Here is a 7,936-nt window from a genome sequence, read left to right as displayed (position 1 = left end):
GCTCTCTCGGCAAGCATTACGCAGCCCTGGCAGCCTGATGCTGAACTAGGAGCGCCGGTCAACCAGGAAGCTGCCAGGTGCTTACGTATTGATTTTGGATGCTAACCGCAGCGTTGCGGCGCCCGCCGCTCCCGAATAAGACGCTGTACTGCCGATTCTTAGAAAACCGTTTTTATATGCGCTAGCTATGCATGGCTATTTCCTCCCCTTTTGGCGACAGAGGTAGCTCGCTTTCCCCCTTAAGCCTCGTCTATACGGGAAATGTTGTCACGTATATATCCGTATATCTCGTATAGACGCTGTGCATTTTTAACTAGGGTTAAGCTAACCCGAGACTGTTCTTAACTCGGGATAAGAAAACTTCGTATAGACAAGGCTTTACCCTTACAGTCGTGATTCACCACGTCTACCCCTGACACATATCAGAGACATAGTACTCGGTAACCACTATACTAGGAATATCGAATAATTTAACCCCCATTTATACCTAATGAGGTTATCCCCCGGAAAATAACTGATCCAGCCATCCTAGAGATGCGTAACCCAACCACCACAGTAACACCTAATCCCAACCACCACAGTGACGTCTAACCCCAACCACCAGTGACACCTGATCCAACCAGGCAACCACCCCCATGACACCTAACCCAATCACCCTCATGACACCTAACCCAACCACCCCCGGTGACACTCAACCCAACCACCCTCGGTGACACTCAACCCAACCACCCTAGTGACACCAACGAAACCACCTCAGGCGTACCTACTTCCGTACTTCAGTTACACCTAGCCAACCACGCACCAACTGCTACAGCTCACCCCCCCCCCTCTCCAGGCACGTGGTTGATTGCGAGGGCGCGTTGTGAGGTAATCGTGGATATGGGTGGGCGGAGAACCTGTTGGTAATTTCAGCTTCGCGGACTGTCGGCCGAAAAAGTTTCAGCGACGTCGTAAATAACTGCAGTGCTTTGTGAGTAAGTAAGTAAGTTCGTCGCGGCTATGTATATATCAGGGCCGTAGGCTGAGCAAATTCTTAGGGGGTGGGTGGCAGTGGCGGACCCAGGATTTCAAGGAGGGGGTGAGAAACAGGTGTGGGGTCTGGTGGTCCTCCCCACAGTAAATGTTGAAAATGTAGATCGCAGGAGATGGTATTTGAGGCACTTTTGAGTACATGTACAGCCTTCATTCTGACTACGACAATTCTCTTTTAGTAGAACAATTTATTTTTTAAATTTTGCTCCAAAATCTAGGGGGCAGCTGCCCCATTGCCCCCCCCCACCCCGCCCGCAGGCTACAGCCCTGTATATGCGGTTACAGTCCCCGCTTCACACGGCGTCTGACCCCGCAAACGCACTCATTTTGCGTGTCTAGACAGTCGGTTGGAAAAGCGCTGCTATTTATTGAATGCTGGCTAATATAGCAAGGCAGTCGCTCGTCGTGCTGTTCTCAGCTGGTTGCATTAGCTCACCATTTTCTTAATCATCATCGTCATCGTCTTCGGCCTTCATCATTAGATTAATGATAATAATCAGTATTCAGTATCATCATGATATAGGCATGTTATGGTGATAATGTTGGGTATTTCAACGTCTGTACATGTGCCGGCCTGCCAGCCAGTGAGCCATTGATCCATCTATCCATCCACGCAGAGAGACGGACAGACGGACAGACAGACAGACAGACAGTCATCCATTCATCCATCAATCTATTCATTCATCCATCTATTCATCTATCTATTCATTCATCCGTCCATCCGCCCGTCCATCCTTTATTCCAATTCATTTCTCAGTCTGCTGCTGGTGCTGTTGATACTAGCGTAGTGCTACATGATAAATTGATTCTGTTACTGCTCATGCCGCCGCCGCCGACGACGACGACGACCATGGTGATGGTGAGGATGATGATGAAGGACGATGACGACCATGGCGATGGTGATGATGATGATGATGAAGGACGACGACGACCATGGCGATGGTGATGATGATGATGAAGGACGACGACGACGACGACCATGGTGATGGTGATGATGATGATGAAGGACGATGACGACGACGTCGCTACTGTTGGTCTTTCTGTCTTTTCTTAGTAGGTTTGCTACTGCCGGTTGGACATTTGACAAAAGTATACTGAATTCGGCGATGTAGGAAAGTTAATGTATAATCAGTGACTGACAATGGGCTGCCAGTTATTTCTTTCTGTCTCTAGATGTGGTGTATTGTTTTTCTTTCTGTCCGCGTTGCTCGCGGGCAGTGTTTGATCCCACCTGTTGGTTTGCGACCGTGGGTGTGCGCATGCTCGAATACATGCGCACGTGTGTGCGCGTGTATAATCAAGCTATCCTTACTTCTATAATGAAGGTTTCGCACAGATCCAACTAGTGAATAGGAGCGATTCATGATGGCATGGAATTTGTTCACACTCTATACGGCCACAAGCCAACTATGACCTTATCTCTAACTATAGCCATCACCGCTAACGAGCTCATGAAATAACTTTAAATCAACGCGTGAAAGGAGCGCCTGAGAAAGTCATGTGATACGCAGCAGAAGACTACTATTGCTGCTGCTGGTGCTGCTGCGGCGGCGGTGGCGGTCGTCGTCATCGTCGTGGCGATGATATGTTGCTGCTGTTGTTGTCTTTGCTGCTACTGCTACTGCTACTAGAAACTACTTTCCGCCACACAGCCCGAAACTTCTTCAAGTGGCTTCTGCAGTTAGCAAAGTCACGTGATCTCGATTTACGTCTGGCTGTCAGTGTCTAGCGGTTAATGTGTATAGCCTTCAACCTGCCCGTCTATCGATCAGTCAATCTGTGCATCTGACCATCTGTACAACGCGGTTGAACACACCTGTACCTGCCCATCGGTTGCTGTGCTTGTTTGTCTACCTGAATGCTTGTCGGTTCTTCGATCGATTGCATCGGTCTGATTCTCTTGGTCTGTGTGTGTGTGCAGTGCGCGCTTCACAATCGACCTGTTTCGAGCTGCCATCCTGTATGCGCTACGTTGCCTCTGAAAAACAAAGCCCTCGGCTATTTTGCATAATTCTCGGCTTCGTGCCTTCTAGGCCGTAGTCCGAGTGCAGAAAATGCGCTTGGAAAATAATTTTCGTTGCATCCAAGCTGGGGTTAAAAACTTTCATCACTAACGTGTTTATAATGATAAACTCTAGTTAGAATGACACGGCTACAAGTTTGAATCCCCGCAGTTTTTTTATTAAACGCTTGTAAAATATTTGAACTACTTCACCCGCGCAGAAACGACGCGTATGAATATTAGCAGGTAAACTGACATTCCAGCCAATAGGATTGCACCGTTTATACACATCCACAACAATGGCAGCGCCCACGACAAATAGTCATCTGTATTGAATCTGGACAAAATGAAGTGTATTATTCAATGTAGTCAACGTTAAAAGTGCAAGAATTACAGCCCTAAGTGTTACTTGTTGGTAAGGTTAAGAATGCCACAAACAATAGATGTAGACAAAGACCAAACTGTCGTAATTCTGTGATTTTATAAACTGTTCATTCGAGATTCAATCAAGACGAGCAACTATATAAGTAGTAACACTAGTACTAGTACTACTACTAATATCCGATGACATGAGACAGTACGTGTTGAAGATTTACAAACGTGTCAACGACAGAACAGCGTATATGCTATGCTGGATAATGGATAATAGCTCCGTTCCGTACAACAAAAGAACACAGCTATCATAAACCAGCAACAGAGAAAGGGCTACAAATACAATCACATATATTATACGGTTATACTACTTTTTAATAGGTTACCTATAGCTACAGTTGTTTAGCATCATTTCTCAATTCTATTGGTATAGAATAATACAGGTCGTTTTAAGCATTTTCATTCACATTTCAAAGTAATTTATGTTCAACAATCTACTTTCTTTGGTGTGTTTGATACTTTTCAAATATTTAGATGTTTCAGATTTTCAAAACATTCATGATCAAGTACAATACAGAAATAAAAAATATTACTTAATGTGATGTTAAATAAGAGGTTTTGCAAACACTTTATTCTATACTCTATTCTACGTGGCTGGCGAGCTAGAACCGTGGGCTCTGTAAATAGAGCTGATACTGCTGCTGCCATGGATGGTGGTGGTGATGGTGGTACTGCTGCTGCTGCTGATGATGATGATGATGTTGCCACTGTTGTTGTCGCTGCTGCTACTGCCGCCGCTGCCGCTGTTACTACTGCGTTTGCACTAGCGCCTGCTGCCACAATTACTGGTGGTACAGTTCCTATATATCCGCATGTCTCGTCTACTGAGGAGGATGCGTCTCGTAAACACGCCTCGATCATGTTTTATGCCCCGCCGCGCAGGGAAGGCGGGGTGCCTCGGGGCCGCGGTCTGAACACCTTTCTTGTTCACGAGAAGGAAGCGCGTGATCACCTAAAAACGTGTCGGGTTTAGAATAATGGCGGGCGGTGGGAACGTAAGTGTATACATAGACAGACAGGGGTGGATGGGTGCTCGTGTACGTACGTCTGATTAGTGTACGTGCGTGCGTGCGTGCGTGCGTGCGTGTCGTCTGTCCCACGCGGAAAGAGTCGCAGCTTCTCGAAGTAAGCCTGGCTGTCGTGATGGTATAGGAGGTGGATGTTAATCCACGGTCGATCTATCTGTGATTCATGTTTCTGCGTGAGAAATATTCTCCACGGTGGTACTTTCCTCCCAGCGTGATGTTTCAACCCATCTCTCATGCTAGACTGATTATTCTGATTGCATTTAAAAAAAAAACTATTTTTCATCGTTTTCTACCAGCGTGAGTCTAACATGCTCCTGTTCAACGCTATATCCCGCTCTTGCTGGCTTCTCGCAGGCGTTTCCCCCATGATTCCATCCATTGACATGGACTGAGCTATCTAGTCAGCGCTAGTTCTTTGGAAATGCAGCATATCAGGCGAGATATATACGTCTCAGCGAAGCATCGCAGTCGTGGCTGCATGGTGCAGCAGTAGCAGCACGGGTAACTAACGGGGGTGGTTGGTTCTTGCGGCTGCTATACGTATGTACTCGGTAACGGCATCTGTACGAACGCGGGACGGGGCGTGGGGGTGGGAATGTTTGATCGGTTTGTGGCGCCTGGTTCGTGCGGTTAGTCTGCGTGTGTGCTCGTGTTGGCGTGGGTTGGTGGGCGTGTGTGGGCGTGTGTGGGTGTGTGAGCACGCGTGCGTGCGTGTGTGGGCGCGCGTGTCCTTGCGGCGATCCTGTGGGACGAGCGCGCGCGCGTGTGCGTAGAGCCAGTGATGATGCCATGCTTACGCTGTATATAGCATCTGTTTTCTTTTCCTGCTGCGTGCTTTTCCTACTGTTACCCGGATGGGTATGATGCATACATGCGTGCGTCCTGTGTGTGTGTGCGTGCGTGCGTGCGTTTGTGCGTGTGCATATCTGCTGTGGGAGTGCATCACCAGAACAACCTTAATTGCGTTAGGTTCCGACTAACTCGGAAGCGGGATCGGCGCGCAATTCCATTTCCTCAGTCGGTCGTAATAGTCGATTTATAAATGCAATTTCACATTTATGTAAATGGATAAGCGATTATGATTTTGATCTGTAGAGTTCTGATTCTGAGCGTGTGCGCGCGTGCTTGCTCGCGTTCGTGCGTATGTGTATAGCACAATTTAGCAAAGATAATAGGGTGAAATGTGTTATGCTAACGAGAGAGAGAGCGAGAGAGCGAGAGAGCGAGAGAGCGAGAGAGAGAGAGAGAGAGAGAGAGAGAGAGAGAGAGAGAGAGAGAGAGAGAGACTGCTTTACTGCTGATATTAGACTGTAGACTATTGCTTTGATGTTTTGCAAAGTTTCCTTGCCTTCGCCTATCATTATTATGGCTGCATTCATCCGAGGACACGGCACGAAGTTAGTAATATACCCCCCCCCCACCCCACACGAACACGCACACACACACACACACACACGCGCACACACACACACACACACACACACACACACACACACACACACACACACACTGCCCTGAAGCAAATGAGCCGCTGGCAGTAATCCTTCACATCGCATTAGCTCACAGCACCAGTTGTACGGCCAGTACTCGTGTTTCAGCTGGCAGTGTGCTGGCGGCGAAGCTGCAGAGTTAGGGTGGGGCCTGCGGTGTGGGCGTGTCTAACCTGGAGCCCCTGTCAGGCCCTGATCAGTCACGTGGCTGTACCGATTAATATTCTGCAGTGGTTGCGTGGTGTGGACGGATCAGCGCGTGCAGCATGGCGGTGCGAGATCGCACCAGGTGTCGGCCCGGACTGTAGTCTGGCTTCATTTCATCAGCGGCTGTTATCAATGGGATGCTGAGTGAAGGCGCCCACCGTGGCAACGAGGTATGCTCTGTAGGTGCACAGACCGACACACCCGCAGCGTGAGAAGTAAGGGCTAGAGTAGTCACAAGTTACCTTCTTGACTTGAAACAGTCGTAGACCATGGTCTCGCTAGGGTCAGAGGAATTAGGAAAGATTGCTGCTGCACATTGTGTGTGTGTGTGTGTGTGTGGTGAGGGGGGGGGGTGCTTGCGGGGATCTGAGTAATAAAGTACCAAGCCGCTGAGATGAATAGACTATTGTACAAAACAATATAGAGAGCATAAGAGAGAGAGAGAGAGAGAAAGGAGAGATAGAAAAAAAAAGCGAGAAAAAAGGTATGACATGGTGGCATGGATGGAACAGAAGAAACGCAGCCGATTATCGATGATATCGAAGCGGACAGAACGACAAAAAAAGTCAGACAGACAGAGGGGGGGAGAGAGAGAGAGAGAGAGAGAGAGAAGAGAGAGAGAGAGAGAGAGAGAGAGAGAGAGAGAGAGAGAAGAAAGAAAGTGGGGTGACTGGTGAGGGTGGCACGAAACGAAGGTAAGCATAGGTAGTTTAAGAGAAGCGCAAAGAATATCTGCTCGTATTACCGTTTGTAATCGCTGGGCGCACATGGCGAATGCCGGCGGGGGAAACCAGAGTTCAGCGAGCACTGACGGATATCAGAATGTTGCAAAAGAAAGAGGCTGAGCGGATGTAAACATTGCACGCAGCATTCTCGGCTGCTGCGTAGAGCGCTAGAGACCAAGCCAAACGAAGACACATTTTTTTCATGCTGGCATGCGGCGGAGTGTACTTGAAAAGAAGATTGCTGCGGGATGCGGCATGCGATGATTCGGGATTCAGCTTGACGCATAATAACTATCTCAGGCATCCTGCTGATAGACCATTGTCAAGCAATCCTCTGCTGGCTGCGGTTAACAAACAACAGTCTTAACCCAGTTCCTCTCTGCTCTTCTCTCTCTCTCTCCTCTCTCTCTCTCTCTCTCTCTCCTCTTCTCTCCTCCGCGTCGTCCTCGGTCTCTCGGCTCTGTCTCTCTCTCTCTCTCTCTCTCCCTCTCCCTCCCTCTCTCTCTCCTCTCTCTTCTCTCTCTACTCTCCGTCTCTCTCGTTCTCTCCTCTCTCTTTCTCTCCCCCTTTCTCCCTCTCTTTCTCTCTTCCTCTCTTCCTCTCTCCTGCTCTCCCTCTCCTCTCTTTCATCCCCCTGCTCGCCAGTCTGTCTCTCTCATTTCTGTTTCTCTCATTCTATCTCTCTCTCTCCTCTCTCTCTCTCTCGCACTCTCTCTCGCTCTCTCTCATCGTATTTTCTGTCACACGCACGCACACGCTTTTTTCTACACCTCTACGCATGCTTTCCGCGAGAGGTGAAATTCTGTGCGCTGCTTTACCTGTCTGTGACCCGCCTGCATGCGCTGCTGCCGCAGCCGCCTTGCCGTGTTATTGTTATCCTGGTGCTGCCAGCGTTGTTTGTTTATTCTGTCGACAGACAGAGCGTGACGGCTCGTCGTCACGTGTCCCTGAATGATCACGCCCGCGCGCGTGTAATTTTTTCTGACGGCTCGTAATGGATTGCCACGCATGAAAACGCGG

This window comes from Priapulus caudatus, unplaced genomic scaffold, assembly GCF_000485595.1.
Source record: "Priapulus caudatus unplaced genomic scaffold, Priapulus_caudatus-5.0.1 Scaffold172, whole genome shotgun sequence".
In the NCBI taxonomy this organism is placed as follows: Eukaryota; Metazoa; Priapulida; class Priapulimorpha; order Priapulimorphida; family Priapulidae; genus Priapulus; species Priapulus caudatus.
This window is presented reverse-complemented; position numbering follows the sequence as displayed.